General features: G+C 41.4%; 6 non-coding genes across 6 annotated transcripts; all 6 read right to left on the reverse strand.

Annotated features, from left to right (window-relative positions):
• Positions 1–5,021: 5,021 nt before the first annotated feature.
• On the reverse strand, positions 5,022–5,107 carry TRNAY-GUA (transfer RNA tyrosine (anticodon GUA)). The gene is given in 2 exon segments: positions 5,022–5,057; positions 5,071–5,107. It is a non-coding gene; the product is annotated as a tRNA-Tyr (tRNA).
• Positions 5,108–9,503: 4,396 nt separating this feature from the next.
• TRNAY-GUA (transfer RNA tyrosine (anticodon GUA)) lies at positions 9,504–9,589 on the reverse strand. Its single transcript is given in 2 exon segments — positions 9,504–9,539; positions 9,553–9,589. It is a non-coding gene; the product is annotated as a tRNA-Tyr (tRNA).
• Positions 9,590–12,688: 3,099 nt separating this feature from the next.
• Positions 12,689–12,774, reverse strand: TRNAY-GUA (transfer RNA tyrosine (anticodon GUA)). The gene is given in 2 exon segments: positions 12,689–12,724; positions 12,738–12,774. It is a non-coding gene; the product is annotated as a tRNA-Tyr (tRNA).
• A 558-nt stretch (positions 12,775–13,332) lies between these two features.
• On the reverse strand, positions 13,333–13,418 carry TRNAY-GUA (transfer RNA tyrosine (anticodon GUA)). Its single transcript is given in 2 exon segments — positions 13,333–13,368; positions 13,382–13,418. It is a non-coding gene; the product is annotated as a tRNA-Tyr (tRNA).
• A 560-nt stretch (positions 13,419–13,978) lies between these two features.
• TRNAY-GUA (transfer RNA tyrosine (anticodon GUA)) lies at positions 13,979–14,064 on the reverse strand. Its single transcript is given in 2 exon segments — positions 13,979–14,014; positions 14,028–14,064. It is a non-coding gene; the product is annotated as a tRNA-Tyr (tRNA).
• An 8,272-nt stretch (positions 14,065–22,336) lies between these two features.
• On the reverse strand, positions 22,337–22,422 carry TRNAY-GUA (transfer RNA tyrosine (anticodon GUA)). Its single transcript is given in 2 exon segments — positions 22,337–22,372; positions 22,386–22,422. It is a non-coding gene; the product is annotated as a tRNA-Tyr (tRNA).
• Between the last annotated feature and the right edge of the window lie 1,493 nt (positions 22,423–23,915).

The following is a 23,915-nucleotide window of genomic DNA, read 5'->3' on the forward strand; positions in this document are numbered from 1 at the left end:
TCAACCTTCGACATTCAAACATCTCTTGCAATTCGTGCAAAATACTACAAATTTGGCTTGTGAGGTTCCCGAATTGAGTAAAAGCACATCAGTTCACAATTAAAAAAATGACCCCCTCCGCAGTCTCCCGCATGTTACTGACCACCATACAAAGGAGGAAAAGTTGAAAGGCGGCGCCTCACAGGCCATCTCCTCATAGTATTCATCAGTGTTCGGCCTTGACAATATTTTAATATCTTGGATGGTGTATAGTGTTCTCCCATTTCCCTTGAGAAATCAAGATTGTCAAGGGGATTCTGCTGTTTTGTCAGTTCATTGCAAGAGATGGGGATCCAAAATACCTCACAGGAAACCAACGAAGATTGGTGTCGGACAGAAAAATAACGTGGCCACAGCCTCAAAGCAAAAGGCATCTATTTTCAGTGATGAAATATAATATAATTATAAATTGTCTGTTATTTTACTTTCCAAGTATTTTACTTTCCAAGTATTCAATAAAATGTGCATTTGGCAAAAGTCCTTCGAGACGGATTTGAACCAGCGACCTAAGGATGCCTGTTTTACCACTACAGTCCTCCGCTCTACCAACTGAGCTTTCGAAGGCTTGGCAAATCATTCTCTAGCAAACTCAATACGAGCTTCCACTTCAACCGTCGACTTGTAAACATCTCTTGCAATTCGTGCAAAATACTACAAATTTGGCTTGTGACGTTCCCGAATTGAGTAAAAGCACATCAGTTCCCAATTAAAAAAATGACCCCCTCCGCAGTCTCCCGCATGTTACTGACCACCATACTAAGGGGGAAAAGTTGAAAGGCGGCGCCTCACAGGCCATCTCCTCAGAGTATTCAGCCGTGTTGGGCCTTGACAATATTTTAATATCTTGGATGGTGTATACTGTTCTCTCATTTCCCTTCAGAAATCAAGATTGTCAAGGGGATTCTGCTGTTTTGCCAGTTCATAGCAAGAGATGGGGATCCGAAACACCTCACAGGAAACCAATGAAGATTGGTGTTGGACAGAAACATAACGTGGCCACAGCCTCAAAGCAAAAGGCATCTATTTTCAGTGAGGAAATATAATATAATTATAAATTGTCTGTTATTTTATTTTCCAAGTATTTTACTTTCCAAGTATTCAATAAAATTTGCATTTGGCAAAAGTCCTTCGAGCCGGATTTGAACCAGCGACCTAAGGATGCCTGTTTTACCACTACAGTCCTCCGCTCTACCAACTGAGCTTTCGAAGGCTGAGCAAATCATTCTCTAGCAAACTCAATACGAGCTTCCACTTCAACCGTCGACTTGTAAACATCTCTTGCAATTCGTGCAAAATACTCCAAATTTGGCTTGTGAGGTTCCCGAATTGAGTAAAAGCACATCAGTTCACAATTAAAAAAATGACCCCCTCCGCAGTCTCCCGCATGTTAATGACCACTATACTAAGGGGGAAAAGTTGAAAGGCGGCGCCTCACAGGCCATCTCCTCAGAGTATTCAGCCGTGTTGGGCCTTGACAATATTTTAATATCTTGGATGGTGTATAGTGTTCTCTCATTTCCCTTGAGAAATCAAGATTGTCAAGGGGATTCTGCTGTTTTGCCAGTTCATAGCAAGAGATGGGGATCCAAAATACCTGACAGGAAACCAATGAAGATTCGTGTTGGACAGAAATATAACGTGGCCACAGCCTCAAAGCAAAAGGCATCTATTTTCATTGATGAAATATAATATAATTATGAATTGTCTGTTATTTTACTTTCCAAGTATTCAATAAAATGTGCATTTGGCAAGAGTCCTTAGAGCCGGATTTGAACCAGCGACCTAGGGATGCCTGTTTTACCACTACAGACCTCCTCTCTACCAACTGAGCTATCGAAGGCTTGGCAAATCAACTCTAGCAAACTCAATACGAGCTTCCACTTCAACCGTCGACTTGTAAACATCTCTTGCAATTCGTGCAAAATACTACAAATTTGGCTTGTGAGGTTCCCGAATTGAGTAAAAGCACATCAGTTCCCAATTAAAAAAATGACCCCCTCCGCAGTCGCCCGCATGTTACTGACCACCATACTAAGGGGGAAAAGTTGAAAGGCGGCACCTCACAGGCCATCTCCTCAGAGTATTCAGCCGCGTTGGGCCTTGACAATATTTTAATATCTTGGATGGTGCATAGTGTTCTCTCATTTCTCTTGAGAAATCAAGATTGTCAAGGGGATTCTGCTGTTTTGCAAGTTCATAGCAAGAGATGGGGATCCAAAACACCTCACAGGAAACCAATGAAGATTCGTGTTGGACAGAAAAATAACGTGGTCACAGCCTCAAAGCAAAAGGCATCTATTTTCAGTGATGAAATATAATATAATTATAAATTGTCTGTTATTTTACTTTCCAAGTATTTTACTTTCCAAGTATTCAATAAAATGTGCATTTGGCAAAAGTCCTTCAAGCCGGATTTGAACCAGCGACCTAAGGATGCCTGTTTTACCACTACAGTCCTCCGCTCTACCAACTGAGCTTTCGAAGGCTTGGCAAATCATTCTCTAGCAAACTCAATACGAGCTTCCACTTCAACCCTCGACTTGTAAACATCTCTTGCAATTCGTGCAAAATACTACAAATTTGGCTTGTGAGGTTCCCGAATTGAGTAAAAGCACATCAGTTCCCAATTAAAAAAATGACCCCCTCCGCAGTCTCCCGCATGTTAATGACCACCATACTAAGGGGGAAAAGTTGAAAGGCGGCGCCTCACAGGCCATCTCCTCAGAGTATTCAGCCGTGTTGGGCCTTGACAATATTTTAATATCTTGGATGGTGTATAGTGTTCTCTCATTTCCCTTGAGAAATCAAGATTGTCAAGGGGATTCTGCTGTTTTGTCAGTTCATAGCAAGAGATGGGGATCCAAAATACCTCACAGGAAACCAACGAAGATTGGTGTCGGACAGAAAAATAACGTGGCCACAGCCTCAAAGCAAAAGGCATCTATTTTCAGTGATGAAATATAATATAATTATAAATTGTCTGTTATTTTACTTTCCAAGTATTTTACTTTCCAAGTATTCAATAAAATGTGCATTTGGCAAAAGTCCTTCGAACCGGATTTGAACCAGCGACCTAAGGATGCCTGTTTTACCACTACAGTCCTCCGCGCTACCAACTGAGCTATCGAAGGCTTGCCACATCAGTCTCTAGCAAGCTCAATACGAGCTTCCACTTCAACCTTCGACATTCAAACATCTCTTGCAATTCGTGCAAAATACTACAAATTTGGCTTGTGAGGTTCCCGAATTGAGTAAAAGCACATCAGTTCACAATTAAAAAAATGACCCCCTCCGCAGTCTCCCGCATGTTACTGACCACCATACAAAGGAGGAAAAGTTGAAAGGCGGCGCCTCACAGGCCATCTCCTCAGAGTATTCATCAGTGTTCGGCCTTGACAATATTTTAATATCTTGGATGGTGTATAGTGTTCTCCCATTTCCCTTGAGAAATCAAGATTGTCAAGGGGATTCTGCTGTTTTGTCAGTTCATAGCAATAGATGGGGATCCAAAATACCTCACAGGAAACCAACGAAGATTGGTGTCGGACAGAAAAATAACGTGGCCACAGCCTCAAAGCAAAAGGCATCTATTTTCAGTGATGAAATATAATATAATTATAAATTGTCTGTTATTTTACTTTCCAAGTATTTTACTTTCCAAGTATTCAATAAAATGTGCATTTGGCAAAAGTCCTTCGAGCCGGTTTTGAACCAGCGACCTAAGGATGCCTGTTTTACCACTACAGTCCTCTCCTCTACCAACTGAGCTATCGAAGGCTTGGCCAATCATCTCTAGCAAACTCAATACGAGCTTCCACTTCAACCGTCGACTTGTAAACATCTCTTGCAATTCGTGCAAAATACTACAAATTTGGCTTGTGAGGTTCCCGAATTGAGTAAAAGCACATCAGTTCCCAATTTAAAAAATGACCCCCTCCACAGTCGCCCGCATGTTACTGACCACCATACTAAGGGGGAAAAGTTGAAAGGCGGCACCTCACAGGCCATCTCCTCAGAGTATTCAGCCGCGTTGGGCCTTGACAATATTTTAATATCTTGGATGGTGTATAGTGTTCTCTCATTTCTCTTGAGAAATCAAGATTGTCAAGGGGATTCTGCTGTTTTGCCAGTTCATAGCAAGAGATGGGGATCCAAAACACCTCACAGGAAACCAATGAAGATTCGTGTTGGACAGAAAAATAACGTGGTCACAGCCTCAAAGCAAAAGGCATCTATTTTCAGTGATGAAATATAATATAATTATAAATTGTCTGTTATTTTACTTTCCAAGTATTTTACTTTCCAAGTATTCAATAAAATGTGCATTTGGCAAAAGTCCTTCGAACCGGATTTGAACCAGCGACCTAAGGATGCCTGTTTTACCACTACAGTCCTCCGCTCTACCAACTGAGCTATCGAAGGCTTGGCAAATCAGTCTCTAGCAAGCTCAATACGAGCTTCCACTTCAACCTTCGACATTCAAACATCTCTTGCAATTCGTGCAAAATACTACAAATTTGGCTTGTGAGGTTCCCGAATTGAGTAAAAGCACATCAGTTCACAATTAAAAAAATGACCCCCTCCGCAGTCTCCCGCATGTTACTGACCACCATACAAAGGAGGAAAAGTTGAAAGGCGGCGCCTCACAGGCCATCTCCTCAGAGTATTCATCAGTGTTCGGCCTTGACAATATTTTAATATCTTGGATGGTGTATAGTGTTCTCCCATTTCCCTTGAGAAATCAAGATTGTCAAGGGGATTCTGCTGTTTTGTCAGTTCATAGCAAGAGATGGGGATCCAAAATACCTCACAGGAAACCAACGAAGATTGGTGTCGGACAGAAAAATAACGTGGCCACAGCCTCAAAGCAAAAGGCATCTATTTTCAGTGATGAAATATAATATAATTATAAATTGTCTGTTATTTTACTTTCCAAGTATTTTACTTTCCAAGTATTCAATAAAATGTGCATTTGGCAAAAGTCCTTCGAGCCGGATTTGAACCAGCGACCTAAGGATGCCTGTTTTACCACTACAGTCCTCCGCTCTACCAACTGAGCTATCGAAGGCTTGGCAAATTGTTCTCTAGCAAACTCAATACGAGCTTCCACTTCAACCGTCGACTTGTAAACATCTCTTGCAATTCGTGCAAAATACTACAAATTTGGCTTGTGACGTTCCCGAATTGAGTAAAAGCACATCAGTTCCCAATTAAAAAAATGACCCCCTCCGCAGTCTCCCGCATGTTACTGACCACCATACAAAGGAGGAAAAGTTGAAAGGCGGCGCCTCACAGGCCATCTCCTCATAGTATTCATCAGTGTTCGGCCTTGACAATATTTTAATATCTTGGATGGTGTATAGTGTTCTCCCATTTCCCTTGAGAAATCAAGATTGTTAAGGGGATTCTGCTGTTTTGTCAGTTCATAGCAAGAGATGGGGATCCAAAATACCTCACAGGAAACCAACGAAGATTGGTGTCGGACAGAAAAATAACGTGGCCACAGCCTCAAAGCCAAAGCAAAAGGCATCTATTTTCAGTGATGAAATATAATATAATTATAAATTGTCTGTTATTTTACTTTCCAAGTATTTCACTTTCCAAGTATTCAATAAAATGTGCATTTGGCAAAAGTCCTTCGAGCCGGATTTGAACCAGCGACATAAGGATGCCTGTTTTACCACTACAGTCCTCCGCTCTACCAACTGAGCTATCGAAGGCTTGGCAAATCGTTATCTAGCAAACTCAATACAAGCTTCCACTTCAACCGTCGACTTGTAAACATCTCTTGCAATTCGTGCAAAATACTACAAATTTGGCTTGTGACGTTCCCGAATTGAGTAAAAGCACATCAGTTCCCAATTAAAAAAATGACCCCCTCCGCAGTCGCCCGCATGTTACTGACCACCATACTAAGGGGGAAAAGTTGAAAGGCGGCACCTCACAGGCCATCTCCTCAGAGTATTCAGCCGCGTTGGGCCTTGACAATATTTTAATATCTTGGATGGTGCATAGTGTTCTCTCATTTCTCTTGAGAAATCAAGATTGTCAAGGGGATTCTGCTGTTTTGCAAGTTCATAGCAAGAGATGGGGATCCAAAACACCTCACAGGAAACCAATGAAGATTCGTGTTGGACAGAAAAATAACGTGGTCACAGCCTCAAAGCAAAAGGCATCTATTTTCAGTGATGAAATATAATATAATTATAAATTGTCTGTTATTTTACTTTCCAAGTATTTTACTTTCCAAGTATTCAATAAAATGTGCATTTGGCAAAAGTCCTTCGAACCGGATTTGAACCAGCGACCTAAGGATGCCTGTTTTACCACTACAGTCCTCCGCTCTACCAACTGAGCTATCGAAGGCTTGGCAAATCAGTCTCTAGCAAGCTCAATACGAGCTTCCACTTCAACCTTCGACATTCAAACATCTCTTGCAATTCGTGCAAAATACTACAAATTTGGCTTGTGAGGTTCCCGAATTGAGTAAAAGCACATCAGTTCACAATTAAAAAAATGACCCCCTCCGCAGTCTCCCGCATGTTACTGACCACCATACAAAGGAGGAAAAGTTGAAAGGCGGCGCCTCACAGGCCATCTCCTCAGAGTATTCATCAGTGTTCGGCCTTGACAATATTTTAATATCTTGGATGGTGTATAGTGTTCTCCCATTTCCCTTGAGAAATCAAGATTGTCAAGGGGATTCTGCTGTTTTGTCAGTTCATAGCAAGAGATGGGGATCCAAAATACCTCACAGGAAACCAACGAAGATTGGTGTCGGACAGAAAAATAACGTGGCCACAGCCTCAAAGCAAAAGGCATCTATTTTCAGTGATGAAATATAATATAATTATAAATTGTCTGTTATTTTACTTTCCAAGTATTTTACTTTCCAAGTATTCAATAAAATGTGCATTTGGCAAAAGTCCTTCGAGCCGGATTTGAACCAGCGACCTAAGGATGCCTGTTTTACCACTACAGTCCTCCGTTCTACCAACTGAGCTATCGAAGGCTTGGCAAACTGTTCTCTAGCAAACTCAATACGAGCTTCCACTTCAACCGTCGACTTGTAAACATCTCTTGCAATTCGTGCAAAATACTACAAATTTGGCTTGTGACGTTCCCGAATTGAGTAAAAGCACATCAGTTCCCAATTAAAAAAATGACCCCCTCCGCAGTCTCCCGCATGTTACTGACCACCATACAAAGGAGGAAAAGTTGAAAGGCGGCGCCTCACAGGCCATCTCCTCAGAGTATTCAGCCGTGTTGGGCCTTGACAATATTTTAATATCTTAGATGGTGTATAGTGTTCTCTCATTTCCCTTGAGAAATCAAGATTGTCAAGGGGATTCTGCTGTTTTGCCAGTTCATAGCAAGAGATGGGGATCCAAAATACCTGACAGGAAACCAATGAAGATTCGTGTTGGACAGAAAAATAACGTGGCCACACCCTCAAAGCAAAAGGCATCTATTTTCAGTGATGAAATATAATATAATTATAAATTGTCTGTTATTTTACTTTCCAAGTATTTTACTTTCCAAGTATTCAATAAAATGTGCATTTGGCAAAAGTCCTTTGAGCCGGATTTGAACCAGCAACGAGCTATCGAAGGCTTGGCAAATCATTCTCTAGCAAACTCAATACGAGCTTCCACTTCAACCGTCGACTTGTAAACATCTCTTTCAATTCGTGCAAAATACTACAAATTTGGCTTGTGAGGTTCCCGAATTGAGTAAAAGCACATCAGTTCCCAATTAAAAAAATGCCCCCCTCCGCAGTCTCCCGCATGTTACTGACCACCATACTAAGGGGGAAAAGTTGAAAGGCGCGCCTCACAGGCCATCTCCTCAGAGTATTCAGCCGTGTTGGGCCTTGACAATATTTTAATGTCTTGGATGGTGTATAGTGTTCTCCCATTTCCCTTGAGAAATCAAGATTGTCAAGGGGATTCTGCTGTTTTGTCAGTTCATAGCAAGAGATGGGGATCCAAAACACCTCACAGTAAACCAACGAAGATTGGTGTCGGACAGAAACATAACGTGGCCACAGCCTCAAAGCAAAAGGCATCTATTTTCAGTGATGAAATATAATATAATTATAAATTGTCTGTTATTTTATTTTCCAAGCATTTTACTTTCCAAGTATTCAATAAAATTTGCATTTGGCAAAAGTCCTTCAATCTGGATTTGAACCAGCGACCTAAGGATGCCTGTTTTACCACTACAGTCCTCTGCTCTACCAACTGAGCTATCGAAGGCTTGGCAAACCGTTCACTAGCAAGCTCAATTCGAGCTTCCACTTCAACCGTCGACATGCAAACATCTCTTGCAATTCGTGCAAAATACTACAAATTTGGCTTGTGAGGTTCCCGAATTGAGTAAAAGCACATCAGTTCCCAATTTAAAAAATGACCGCCTCCGCAGTCTCCCGCATGTTACTGACCATCATACTAAGGAGGAAAAGTTGAAAGGCGGCGCCTCACAGGCCATCTCCTCAGAGTATTCATCAGTGTTCGGCCTTGACAATATTTTAATATCTTGGATGGTGTATGGTGTTCTCCCATTTCCCTTGAGAAATCAAGATTGTCAAGGGGATTCTGCTGTTTTGTCAGTTCATAGCAAGAGATGGGGATCCAAAACACCTCACAGGAAACCAACGAAGATTGGTGTCGGACAGAAAAATAACGTGGCCACAGCCTCAAAGCAAAAGGCATCTATTTTCAGTGATGAAATATAATATAATTATAAATTGTCTGTTATTTTACTTTCCAAGTATTTTACTTTCCAAGTATTCAATAAAATTTGCATTTGGCAAAAGTCCTTCGAGCCGGATTTGAACCAGCAACCTAAGGATGCCTGTTTTACCACTACAGTCCTCTGCTCTACCAACTGTGCTATCAAAGGCTTGGCAAATCAATCTCTATCAAACTCAATACGAGCTTCCACTTCAACCGTCGACTTGTAAACATCTCTTGCAATTTGTGCAAAATACTACAAATTTGGCTTGTGAGGTTCCCGAATTGAGTAAAAGCACATCAGTTCCCAATTAAAAAAATGACCCCCTCCGCAGTCTCCCGCATGTTAATGACCACTATACTAAGGGGGAAAAGTTGAAAGGCGGCGCCTCACAGGCCATCTCCTCAGAGTATTCAGCCGTGTTGGGCCTTGACAATATTTTAATATCTTAGTTGGTGTATAGTGTTCTCTCATTTCCCTTGAGAAATCAAGATTGTCAAGGGGATTCTGCTGTTTTGCCAGTTCATAGCAAGAGATGGGGATCCAAAATACCTGACAGGAAACCAATGAAGATTCGTGTTGGACAGAAAAATAACGTGGCCACACCCTCAAAGCAAAAGGCATCTATTTTCAGTGATGAAATATAATATAATTATAAATTGTCTGTTATTTTACTTTCCAAGTATTTTACTTTCCAAGTATTCAATAAAATGTGCATTTGGCAGAAGTCCTTTGAGCCGGATTTGAACCAGCGACCTAAGGATGCCTGTTTTACCACTACAGTCCTCCGCTCTACCAACTGAGCTATCAAAGGCTTGGCAAATCAACTCTAGCAAACTCAATACGAGCTTCCACTTCAACCGTCGACATTCAAACATCTCTTGCAATTCGTGCAAAATACTACAAATTTGGCTTGTGAGGTTCCCGAATTGAGTAAAAGCACATCAGTTCACAATTAAAAAAATGACCCCCTCCGCAGTCTCCCGCATGTTACTGACCACCATACTAAGGAGGAAAAGTTGAAAGGCGGCGCCTCACAGGCCATCTCCTCAGAGTTTTCATCAGTGTTCGGCCTTGACAATATTTTAATATCTTGGATGGTGTATAGTGTTCTCCCATTTCCCTTGAGAAATCAAGATTGTCAAGGGGATTCTGCTGTTTTGTCAGTTCATAGCAAGAGATGGGGATCCAAAATACCTCACAGGAAACCAACGAAGATTGGTGTCGGACAGAAAAATAACGTGGCCTCAGCCTCAAAGCAAAAGGCATCTATTTTCAGTGATGAAATATAATATAATTATAAATTGTCTGTTATTTTACTTTCCAAGTATTTTACTTTCCAAGTATTCAATAAAATGTGCATTTGGCAAAAGTCCTTTGAGCCGGATTTGAACCAGCGACGAGCTATCGAAGGCTTGGCAAATCATTCTCTAGCAAACTCAATACGAGCTTCCACTTCAACCGTCGACTTGTAAACATCTCTTGCAATTCGTGCAAAATACTACAAATTTGGCTTGTGAGGTTCCCGAATTGAGTAAAAGCACATCAGTTCCCAATTAAAAAAATGCCCCCCTCCGCAGTCTCCCGCATGTTACTGACCACCATACTAAGGGGGAAAAGTTGAAAGGCGCGCCTCACAGGCCATCTCCTCAGAGTATTCAGCCGTGTTGGGCCTTGACAATATTTTAATGTCTTGGATGGTGTATAGTGTTCTCCCATTTCCCTTGAGAAATCAAGATCGTCAAGGGGATTCTGCTGTTTTGTCAGTTCATAGCAAGAGATGGGGATCCAAAACACCTCACAGGAAACCAACGAAGATTGGTGTCGGACAGAAACATAACGTGGCCACAGCCTCAAAGCAAAAGGCATCTATTTTCAGTGATGAAATATAATATAATTATAAATTGTCTGTTATTTTATTTTCCAAGCATTTTACTTTCCAAGTATTCAATAAAATTTGCATTTGGCAAAAGTCCTTCAATCTGGATTTGAACCAGCGACCTAAGGATGCCTGTTTTAGCACTACAGTCCTCTGCTCTACCAACTGAGCTATCGAAGGCTTGCTAAATCAGTCTCTAGCAAGCTCAATACGAGCTTCCACTTCAACCGTCGACATTCAAACATCTCTTGCAATTCGTGCAAAATACTACAAATTTGGCTTGTGAGGTTCCCGAATTGAGTAAAAGCACATCAGTTCACAATTAATAAAATGACCCCCTCCGCAGTCTCCCGCATGTTACTGACCACCATACTAAGGGGGAAAAGTTGAAAGGCGGCGCCTCACAGGCCATCTCCTCAGAGTATTCAGCCGTGTTGGGCCTTGACAATATTTTAATATCTTGGATGGTGTATAGTGTTCTCTCATTTCCCTTGAGAAATCAAGATTGTCAAGGGGATTATGCTGTTTTGCCAGTTCATAGCAAGAGATGGGGATCAAAAAAACACCTCACAGGAAACCAAAGAAGATTGGTGTTGGACAGAAAAATAATGTGGCCACAGCCTCAATGCAAAAGGCATCTATTTTCAGTGATGAAATATAATATAATTATAAATTGTCTGTTATGTTATTTTCCAAGTATTTTACTTTCCAAGTATTCAATAAAATTTGCATTTGGCAAAAGTCCATCGAGCCAGATTTGAACCAGCGACCTAAGGATGCCAGTTTTAGCACTACAGTCCTCTGCTCTACCAACTGAGCTATCGAAGGCTTGGCAAACCGATCTCTAGCAAGCTCAATTCGAGCTTCCACTTCAACCGTCGACATGCAAACATCTCTTGCAATTCGTGCAAAATACTACAAATTTGGCTTGTGAGGTTCCCGAATTGAGTAAAAGCACATCAGTTCCCAATTTAAAAAATGACCGCCTCCGCAGTCTCCCGCATGTTACTGACCACCATACTAAGGAGGAAAAGTTGAAAGGCGGCGCCTCACAGGCCATCTCCTCAGAGTATTCATCAGTGTTCGGCCTTGACAATATTTTAATATCTTGGATGGTGTATGGTGTTCTCCCATTTCCCTTGAGAAATCAAGATTGTCAAGGGGATTCTGCTGTTTTGTCAGTTCATAGCAAGAGATGGGGATCCAAAACACCTCACAGGAAACCAACGAAGATTGGTGTCGGACAGAAAAATAACGTGGCCACAGCCTCAAAGCAAAAGGCATCTATTTTCAGTGATGAAATATAATATAATTATAAATTGTCTGTTATTTTACTTTCCAAGTATTTTACTTTCCAAGTATTCAATAAAATTTGCATTTGGCAAAAGTCCTTCGAGCCGGATTTGAACCAGGGACCTAAGGATGCCTGTTTTACCACTACAGTCCTCCGCTCTACCAACTGTGCTATCAAAGGCTTGGCAAATCATTCTCTAGAAAACTCAATACGAGCTTCCACTTCAACCGTCGACTTGTAAACATCTCTTGCAATTCGTGCAAAATACTACAAATTTGGCTTGTGAGGTTCCCGAATTGAGTAAAAGCACATCAGTTCCCAATTAAAAAAATGACCCCCTCCGCAGTCTCCCGCATGTTAATGACCACTATACTAAGGGGGAAAAGTTGAAAGGCGGCGCCTCACAGGCCATCTCCTGAGAGTATTCAGCCGTGTTGGGCCTTGACAATATTTTAATATCTTAGATGGTGTATAGTGTTCTCTCATTTCCCTTGAGAAATCAAGATTGTCAAGGGGATTCTGCTGTTTTGCCAGTTCATAGCAAGAGATGGGGATCCAAAATACCTGACAGGAAACCAATGAAGATTCGTGTTGGACAGAAATATAACGTGGCCACAGCCTCAAAGCAAAAGGCATTTATTTTCAGTGATGAAATATAATATAATTATAAATTGTCTGTTATTTTACTTTCCAAGTATTTTACTTTCCAATTATTCAATAAAATGTGCATTTGGCAAGAGTCCTTAGAGCTGGATTTGAACCAGCGACCTAAGGATGCCTGTTTTACCACTACAGTCCTCCGCTCTACCAACTGAGCTATCCAAGGCTTAGCAAATCAACTCTAGCAAACTCAATACGAGCTTCCACTTCAACCGTCGACTTGTAAACATCTCTTGCAATTCGTGCAAAATACTACGAATTTGGCTTGTGAGGTTCCCGAATTGAGTAAAAGCACATCAGTTCCCAATTAAAAAAATGACCCCCTCCGCAGTCGCCCGCATGTTACTGACCACCATACTAAGGGGGAAAAGTTGAAAGGCGGCACCTCACAGGCCATCTCCTCAGAGTATTCAGCCGCGTTGGGCCTTGACAATATTTTAATATCTTGGATGGTGTATAGTGTTCTCTCATTTCTCTTGAGAAATCAAGATTGTCAAGGGGATTCTGCTGTTTTGCCAGTTCATAGCAAGAGATGGGGATCCAAAACACCTCACAGGAAACCAATGAAGATTTGTGTTGGACAGAAAAATAACGTGGTCACAGCCTCAAAGCAAAAGGCATCTATTTTCAGTGATGAAATATAATATAATTATAAATTGTCTGTTATTTTACTTTCCAAGAATTTTCTTTCCAAGTATTCAATAAAATGTGCATTTGGCAAAAGTCCTTCGAGCCGGATTTGAACCAGCGACCTAAGGATGCTTGTTTTACCACTACAGTCCTCCGCTCTACCAACTGAGCTATCGAAGGCTTGGCAAATCAGTCTCTAGCAAGCTCAATACGAGCTTCCACTTCAACCGTCGACATTGAAACATCTCTTGCAATTCGTGCAAAATACTACAAATTTGGCTTGTGAGGTTCCCGAATTGAGTAAAAGCACATCAGTTCACAATTAAAAAAATGACCCCCTCCGCAGTCTCCCGCATGTTACTGACCACCATACAAAGGAGGAAAAGTTGAAAGGCGGCGCCTCACAGGCCATCTCCTCAGAGTATTCATCAGTGTTCGGCCTTGACAATATTTTAATATCTTGGATGGTGTATAGTGTTCTCCCATTTCCCTTGAGAAATCAAGATTGTCAAGGGGATTCTGCTGTTTTGTCAGTTCATAGCAAGAGATGGGGATCCAAAATACCTCACAGGAAACCAACGAAGATTGGTGTCGGACAGAAAAATAACGTGGCCACAGCCTCAAAGCAAAAGGCATCTATTTTCAGTGATGAAATATAATATAATTATAAATTGTCTGTTATTTTACTTTCCAAGTATTTTACTTTCCAAGTATTCAATAAAATGTGCATTTGGCAAAAGTCCTTCGAGCCGGATTTGAACCAGCGACCTAAGGATGCCTGTTTTACTACTACAGTCCTCCGCTCTACCAACTGAGCTATCGAAGGCGTGGCAAATCGCTCTCTAGCAAACTCAATACGAGCTTCCACTTCAACCGTCGACTTGTAAACATCTCTTGCAATTCGTGCAAAATACTACAAATTTGGATTGTGACGTTCCCGAATTGAGTAAAAGCACATCAGTTCCCAATTAAAAAAATGACCCCCTGCGCAGTCTCCCGCATGTTACTGACCACCATACTAAGGGGGAAAAGTTGAAAGGCGGCGCCTCACGGGCCATCTCCTCAGAGTATTCAGCCGTGTTGGGCCTTGACAATATTTTAATATCTTGGATGGTGTATACTGTTCTCTCATTTCCCTTGAGAAATCAAGATTGTCAAGGGGATTCTGCTGTTTTGCCAGTTCATAGCAAGAGATGGGGATCCGAAACACCTCACAGGAAACCAATGAAGATTGGTGTTGGACAGAAACATAACGTGGCCACAGCCTCAAAGCAAAAGGCATCTATTTTCAGTGATGAAATATAATATAATTATAAATTGTCTGTTATTTTATTTTCCAAGTATTTTACTTTCCAAGTATTCAATAAAATTTGCATTTGGCAAAAGTCCTTCGAGCCGGATTTGAACCAGCGACCTAAGGATGCCTGTTTTACCACTACAGTCCTCCGCTCTACCAACTGAGCTTTCGAAGGCTTGGCAAATCATTCTCTAGCAAACTCAATACGAGCTTCCACTTAAACCGTCGACTTGTAAACATCTCTTGCAATTCGTGCAAAATACTACAAATTTGGCTTGTGAGGTTCCCGAATTGAGTAAAAGCACATCAGTTCCCAATTAAAAAAATGACCCCCTCCGCAGTCTCCCGCATGTTAATGACCACCATACTAAGGGGGAAAAGTTGAAAGGCGGCGCCTCACAGGCCATCTCCTCAGAGTATTCAGCCGTGTTGGGCCTTGACATTATTTTAATATCTTGGATGGTGTGTAGTGTTCTCTCATTTCCCTTGAGAAATCAAGATTGTCAAGGGGATTCTGCTGTTTTGCCAGTTCATAGCAAGAGATGGGGATCCAAAACACCTGACAGGAAACCAAAGAAGATTCGTGTTGGACAGAAAAATAACGTGGCCACAGCCTCAAAGCAAAAGGCATCTATTTTCAGTGATGAAATATAATATAATTCTAAATTATCTGTTATTTTACTTTCCAAGTATTTTACTTTCCAAAATGTGCATTTGGCAAAAGTCCTTCGAGTCGGATTTGAACCAGCGCCCTAAGTATGCCTGTTTTACCACTACAGTCCTCCGCTCTACCAACTGAGCTATCGAAGGCTTGGCAAATCATTCTCTGGCAAACTCAATACGAGCTTCCACTTCAACCGTCGACTTGTAAACATCTCTTGCAATTCGTGCAAAATACTACAAATTTGGCTTGTGAGGTTCCCGAATTGAGTAAAAGCACATCAGTTCCCAATTAAAAAAATGACCCCCTCCGCAGTCTCCCGCATGTTACTGACCACCATACTAAGGGGGAAAAGTTGAAAGGCGGCACCTCACAGGCCATCTCCTCAGAGTATTCAGCCGCGTTGGGCCTTGACAATATTTTAATATCTTGGATGGTGTATAGTGTTCTCTCATTTCCCTTGAGAAATCAAGATTGTCAAGGGGATTATGCTGTTTTGCCAGTTCATAGCAAGAGATGGGGATCAAAAAAACACCTCACATGAAACCAATGAAGATTGGTGTTGGACAGAAAAATAATGTGGCCACAGCCTCAATGCAAAAGGCATCTATTTTCAGTGATGAAATATAATATAATTATAAATTGTCTGTTATGTTATTTTCCAAGTATTTTACTTTCCAAGTATTCAATAAAATTTGCATTTGGCAAAAGTCCTTTGAGCCGGATTTGAACCAGCGACCTAAGGATGCCTGTTGTACCACTACAGTCCTCCACTCTACCAACTGAGCTATCGAAGGCTTGGCAAGTCGTTCTCTAGCAAACTCAATACGAGCTTCCATTTCAACCGTCGACTTGTAAACATCTCTTGCAATTCGTGCAAAATACTACAAATTTGGCTTGTGAGGTTCCCGAATTGAGTAAAAGCACATCAGTTCCCAATTAAAAAAATGACCCCCTCCGCAGTCTCCCGCATGTTACTGACCACCATACTAAGGGGGAAAAGTTGAAAGGCGGCACCTCACAGGCCATCTCCTCAGAGTATTCAGCCGCGTTGGGCCTTGACAATATTTTAATATCTTGGATGGTGTATAGTGTTCTCTCATTTTCCTTGAGAAATCAAGATTGTCAAGGGGATTATGCTGTTTTGCCAGTTCATAGCAAGAGATGGGGATCAAAAAAACACCTCACAGGAAACCAAAGAAGATTGGTGTTGGACAGAAAAATAATGTGGCCACAGCCTCAATGCAAAAGGCATCTATTTTTAGTGATGAAATATAATATAATTATAAATTGTCTGTTATTTTATTTTCCAAGTATTTTACTTTCCAAGTATTCAATAAAATTTGCATTTGGCAAAAGTCCATCGAGCCGGATTTGAACCAGCGACCTAAGGATGCCTGTTTTACCACTACAGTCCTCTCCTCTACCAACTGAGCTATCGAAGGCTTGGCAAACCGTTCTCTAGCAAGCTCAATTCGAGCTTCCACTTCAACCGTCGACATGCAAACATCTCTTGCAATTCGTGCAAAATACTACAAATTTGGCTTGTGAGGTTCCCGAATTGAGTAAAAGCACATCAGTTCCCAATTTAAAAAATGACCGCCTCCGCAGTCTCCCGCATGTTACTGACCACCATACTAAGGAGGAAAAGTTGAAAGGCGGCGCCTCACAGGCCATCTCCTCAGAGTATTCATCAGTGTTCGGCCTTGACAATATTTTAATATCTTGAATGGTGTATGGTGTTCTCCCATTTCCCTTGAGAAATCAAGATTGTCAAGGGGATTCTGCTGTTTTGTCAGTTCATAGCAAGAGATGGGGATCCAAAACACCTCACAGGAAACCAACGAAGATTGGTGTCGGACAGAAAAATAACGTGGCCACAGCCTCAAAGCAAAAGGCATCTATTTTCAGTGATGAAATATAATATAATTATAAATTGTCTGTTATTTTACTTTCCAAGTATTTTACTTTCCAAGTATTCAATACAATTTGCATTTGGCAAAAGTCCTTCGAGCCGGATTTGAACCAGCGACCTAAGGATGCCTGTTTTACCACTACAGTCCTCCGCTCTACCAACTGTGCTATCAAAGGCTTGGCAAATCATTCTCTAGCAAACTCAATACGAGCTTCCACTTCAACCGTCGACTTGTAAACATCTCTTGCAATTCGTGCAAAATACTACAAATTTGGCTTGTGAGGTTCCCGAATTGAGTAAAAGCACATCAGTTCCCAATTAAAAAAATGACCCCCTCCGCAGTCTCCCGCATGTTAATGACCACTATACTAAGGGGGAAAAGTTGAAAGGCGGCGCCTCACAGGCCATCTCCTGAGAGTATTCAGCCGTGTTGGGCCTTGACAATATTTTAATATCTTAGATGGTGTATAGTGTTCTCTCATTTCCCTTGAGAAATCAAGATTGTCAAGGGGATTCTGCTGTTTTGCCAGTTCATAGCAAGAGACGGGGATCCAAAACACCTCACAGGAAACCAACGAAGATTGGTGTCGGACAGAAAAATAACGTGGCCACAGCCTCAAAGCAAAAGGCATCTATTTTCAGTGATGAAATATAATATAATTATAAATTGTCTGTTATTTTACTTTCCAAGTATTTTACTTTCCAAGTATTCAATAAAATTTGCATTTGGCAAAAGTCCTTCGAGCCGGATTTGAACCAGCGACCTAAGGATGCCTGTTTTACCACTACAGTCTGAGCTATCGAAGGCTTGGCAAATCATTCTCTAGCAAACTCAATACGAGCTTCCACTTCAACCGTCGACTTGTAAACATCTCTTGCAATTCGTGCAAAATACTACAAATTTGGCTTGTGAGGTTCACGAATTGAGTAAAAGCACATCAGTTCCCAATTAAAAAAATGACCGCCTCCGCAGTCTCCCGCATGTTACTGACCACCATACTAAGGAGGAAAAGTTGAAAGGCGGCGCCTCACAGGCCATCTCCTCAGAGTATTCAGCCGTGTTGCGCCTTGACAATATTTTAATATCTTGGATGGTGTATAGTGTTCTCTCATTTCCCTTGAGAAATCAAGATTGTCAAGGGGATTCTGCTGTTTTGCCAGTTCATAGCAAGAGATGGGGATCCAAAATACCTGACAGGAAACCAATGAAGATTCGTGTTGGACAGAAATATAACGTGGCCACAGCCTCAAAGCAAAAGGCATCTATTTTCAGTGATGAAATATAATATAATTATAAATTGTCTGTTATTTTACTTTCCAAGTATTTTACTTTCCAAGTATTCAATAAAATGTGCATTTGGCAAGAGTCCTTAGAGCCAGATTTGAACCAGCGACCTAAGGATGCCTGTTTTACCACTACAGACCTCCGCTCTACCAACTGAGCTATCGAAGGCTTGGCAAATCAACTCTAGCAAACTCAATACGAGCTTCCACTTCAACCGTCGACTTGTAAACATCTCTTGCAATTCGTGCAAAATACTACAAATTTGGCTTGTGAGGTTCCCGAATTGAGTAAAAGCACATCAGTTCCCAATTAAAAAAATGACCCCCTCCACAGTCGCCCGCATGTTACTGACCACCATACTAAGGGGGAAAAGTTGAAAGGCGGCACCTCACAGGCCATCTCCTCAGAGTATTCAGCCGCGTTGGGCCTTGACAATATTTTAATATCTTGGATGGTGTATAGTGTTCTCTCATTTCTCTTGAGAAATCAAGATTGTCAAGGGGATTCTGCTGTTTTGCAAGTTCATAGCAAGAGATGGGGATCCAAAACACCTCACAGGAAACCAATGAAGATTCGTGTTGGACAGAAAAATAACGTGGTCACAGCCTCAAAGCAAAAGGCATCTATTTTCAGTGATGAAATATAATATAATTATAAATTGTCTGTTATTTTACTTTCCAAGTATTTTACTTTCCAAGTATTCAATAAAATGTGCATTTGGCAAAAGTCCTTCGAACCGGATTTGAACCAGCGACCTAAGGATGCCTGTTTTACCACTACAGTCCTCAGCTCTACCAACTGAGCTATCGAAGGCTTGGCAAATCAGTCTCTAGCAAGCTCAATACGAGCTTCCACTTCAACCTTCGACATTCAAACATCTCTTGCAATTCGTGCAAAATACTACAAATTTGGCTTGTGAGGTTCCCGAATTGAGTAAAAGCACATCAGTTCACAATTAAAAAAATGACCCCCTCCGCAGTCTCCCGCATGTTACTGACCACCATACAAAGGAGGAAAAGTTGAAAGGCGGCGCCTCACAGGCCATCTCCTCATAGTATTCATCAGTGTTCGGCCTTGACAATATTTTAATATCTTGGATGGTGTATAGTGTTCTCCCATTTCCCTTGAGAAATCAAGATTGTCAAGGGGATTCTGCTGTTTTGTCAGTTCATTGCAAGAGATGGGGATCCAAAATACCTCACAGGAAACCAACGAAGATTGGTGTCGGACAGAAAAATAACGTGGCCACAGCCTCAAAGCAAAAGGCATCTATTTTCAGTGATGAAATATAATATAATTATAAATTGTCTGTTATTTTACTTTCCAAGTATTTTACTTTCCAAGTATTCAATAAAATGTGCATTTGGCAAAAGTCCTTCGAGACGGATTTGAACCAGCGACCTAAGGATGCCTGTTTTACCACTACAGTCCTCCGCTCTACCAACTGAGCTTTCGAAGGCTTGGCAAATCATTCTCTAGCAAACTCAATACGAGCTTCCACTTCAACCGTCGACTTGTAAACATCTCTTGCAATTCGTGCAAAATACTACAAATTTGGCTTGTGACGTTCCCGAATTGAGTAAAAGCACATCAGTTCCCAATTAAAAAAATGACCCCCTCCGCAGTCTCCCGCATGTTACTGACCACCATACTAAGGGGGAAAAGTTGAAAGGCGGCGCCTCACAGGCCATCTCCTCAGAGTATTCAGCCGTGTTGGGCCTTGACAATATTTTAATATCTTGGATGGTGTATAGTGTTCTCTCATTTCCCTTGAGAAATCAAGATTGTCAAGGGGATTCTGCTGTTTTGCCAGTTCATAGCAAGAGATGGGGATCCAAAATACCTGACAGGAAACCAATGAAGATTCGTGTTGGACAGAAATATAACGTGGCCACAGCCTCAAAGCAAAAGGCATCTATTTTCATTGATGAAATATAATATAATTATAAATTGTCTGTTATTTTACTTTCCAAGTATTCAATAAAATGTGCATTTGGCAAGAGTCCTTAGAGCCGGATTTGAACCAGCAACCTAGGGATGCCTGTTTTACCACTACAGACCTCCGCTCTACCAACTGAGCTATCGAAGGCTTGGCAAATCAACTCTAGCAAACTCAATACGAGCTTCCACTTCAACCGTCGACTTGTAAACATCTCTTGCAATTCGTGCAAAATACTACAAATTTGGCTTGTGAGGTTCCCGAATTGAGTAAAAGCACATCAGTTCCCAATTAAAAAAATGACCCCCTCCGCAGTCGCCCGCATGTTACTGACCACCATACTAAGGGGGAAAAGTTGAAAGGCGGCACCTCACAGGCCATCTCCTCAGAGTATTCAGCCGCGTTGGGCCTTGACAATATTTTAATATCTTGGATGGTGCATAGTGTTCTCTCATTTCTCTTGAGAAATCAAGATTGTCAAGGGGATTCTGCTGTTTTGCAAGTTCATAGCAAGAGATGGGGATCCAAAACACCTCACAGGAAACCAATGAAGATTCGTGTTGGACAGAAAAATAACGTGGTCACAGCCTCAAAGCAAAAGGCATCTATTTTCAGTGATGAAATATAATATAATTATAAATTGTCTGTTATTTTACTTTCCAAGTATTTTACTTTCCAAGTATTCAATAAAATGTGCATTTGGCAAAAGTCCTTCAAGCCGGATTTGAACCAGCGACCTAAGGATGCCTGTTTTACCACTACAGTCCTCCGCTCTACCAACTGAGCTTTCGAAGGCTTGGCAAATCATTCTCTAGCAAACTCAATACGAGCTTCCACTTCAACCGTCGACTTGTAAACATCTCTTGCAATTCGTGCAAAATACTACAAATTTGGCTTGTGAGGTTCCCGAATTGAGTAAAAGCACATCAGTTCCCAATTAAAAAAATGACCCCCTCCGCAGTCTCCCGCATGTTAATGACCACCATACTAAGGGGGAAAAGTTGAAAGGCGGCGCCTCACAGGCCATCTCCTCAGAGTATTCAGCCGTGTTGGGCCTTGACAATATTTTAATATCTTGGATGGTGTATAGTGTTCTCTCATTTCTCTTGAGAAATCAAGATTGTCAAGGGGATTCTGCTGTTTTGCCAGTTCATAGCAAGAGATGGGGATCCAAAACACCTCACAGGAAACCAATGAAGATTCGTGTTGGACAGAAAAATAACGTGGTCACAGCCTCAAAGCAAAAGGCATCTATTTTCAGTGATGAAATATAATATAATTATAAATTGTCTGTTATTTTACTTTCCAAGTATTTTACTTTCCAAGTATTCAATAAAATGTGCATTTGGCAAAAGTCCTTCGAACCGGATTTGAACCAGCGACCTAAGGATGCCTGTTTTACCACTACAGTCCTCCGCTCTACCAACTGAGCTATCGAAGGCTTGGCAAATCAGTCTCTAGCAAGCTCAATACGAGCTTCCACTTCAACCTTCGACATTCAAACATCTCTTGCAATTCGTGCAAAATACTACAAATTTGGCTTGTGAGGTTCCCGAATTGAGTAAAAGCACATCAGTTCACAATTAAAAAAATGACCCCCTCCGCAGTCTCCCGCATGTTACTGACCACCATACAAAGGAGGAAAAGTTGAAAGGCGGCGCCTCACAGGCCATCTCCTCAGAGTATTCATCAGTGTTCGGCCTTGACAATATTTTAATATCTTGGATGGTGTATAGTGTTCTCCCATTTCCCTTGAGAAATCAAGATTGTCAAGGGGATTCTGCTGTTTTGTCAGTTCATAGCAAGAGATGGGGATCCAAAATACCTCACAGGAAACCAACGAAGATTGGTGTCGGACAGAAAAATAACGTGGCCACAGCCTCAAAGCAAAAGGCATCTATTTTCAGTGATGAAATATAATATAATTATAAATTGTCTGTTATTTTACTTTCCAAGTATTTTACTTTCCAAGTATTCAATAAAATGTGCATTTGGCAAAAGTCCTTCGAGCCGGATTTGAACCAGCGACCTAAGGATGCCTGTTTTACCACTACAGTCCTCCGCTCTACCAACTGAGCTATCGAAGGCTTGGCAAATTGTTCTCTAGCAAACTCAATACGAGCTTCCACTTCAACCGTCGACTTGTAAACATCTCTTGCAATTCGTGCAAAATACTACAAATTTGGCTTGTGACGTTCACGAATTGAGTAAAAGCACATCAGTTCCCAATTAAAAAAATGACCCCCTCCGCAGTCTCCCGCATGTTACTGACCACCATACAAAGGAGGAAAAGTTGAAAGGCGGCGCCTCACAGGCCATCTCCTCATAGTATTCATCAGTGTTCGGCCTTGACAATATTTTAATATCTTGGATGGTGTATAGTGTTCTCCCATTTCCCTTGAGAAATCAAGATTGTTAAGGGGATTCTGCTGTTTTGTCAGTTCATAGCAAGAGATGGGGATCCAAAATACCTCACAGGAAACCAACGAAGATTGGTGTCGGACAGAAAAATAACGTGGCCACAGCCTCAAAGCAAAAGGCATCTATTTTCAGTGATGAAATATAATATAATTATAAATTGTCTGTTATTTTACTTTCCAAGTATTTCACTTTCCAAGTATTCAATAAAATGTGCATTTGGCAAAAGTCCTTCGAGCCGGATTTGAACCAGCGACATAAGGATGCCTGTTTTACCACTACAGTCCTCCGCTCTACCAACTGAGCTATCGAAGGCTTGGCAAATCGTTATCTAGCAAACTCAATACAAGCTTCCACTTCAACCGTCGACTTGTAAACATCTCTTGCAATTCGTGCAAAATACTACAAATTTGGCTTGTGACGTTCCCGAATTGAGTAAAAGCACATCAGTTCCCAATTAAAAAAATGACCCCCTCCGCAGTCGCCCGCATGTTACTGACCACCATACTAAGGGGGAAAAGTTGAAAGGCGGCACCTCACAGGCCATCTCCTCAGAGTATTCAGCCGCGTTGGGCCTTGACAATACTTTAATATCTTGGATGGTGCATAGTGTTCTCTCATTTCTCTTGAGAAATCAAGATTGTCAAGGGGATTCTGCTGTTTTGCAAGTTCATAGCAAGAGATGGGGATCCAAAACACCTCACAGGAAACCAATGAAGATTCGTGTTGGACAGAAAAATAACGTGGTCACAGCCTCAAAGCAAAAGGCATCTATTTTCAGTGATGAAATATAATATAATTATAAATTGTCTGTTATTTTACTTTCCAAGTATTTTACTTTCCAAGTATTCAATAAAATGTGCATTTGGCAAAAGTCCTTCGAACCGGATTTGAACCAGCGACCTAAGGATGCCTGTTTTACCACTACAGTCCTCCGCTATACCAACTGAGCTATCGAAGGCTTGGCAAATCAGTCTCTAGCAAGCTCAATACGAGCTTCCACTTCAACCTTCGACATTCAAACATCTCTTGCAATTCGTGCAAAATACTACAAATTTGGCTTGTGAGGTTCCCGAATTGAGTAAAAGCACATCAGTTCACAATTAAAAAAATGACCCCCTCCGCAGTCTCCCGCATGTTACTGACCACCATACAAAGGAGG

Source organism: Ambystoma mexicanum, chromosome 1p (genome assembly GCF_040938575.1).
Source record: "Ambystoma mexicanum isolate Mex_15411 chromosome 1p, UKY_AmexF1_1, whole genome shotgun sequence".
Classification (NCBI taxonomy): Eukaryota; Metazoa; Chordata; class Amphibia; order Caudata; family Ambystomatidae; genus Ambystoma; species Ambystoma mexicanum.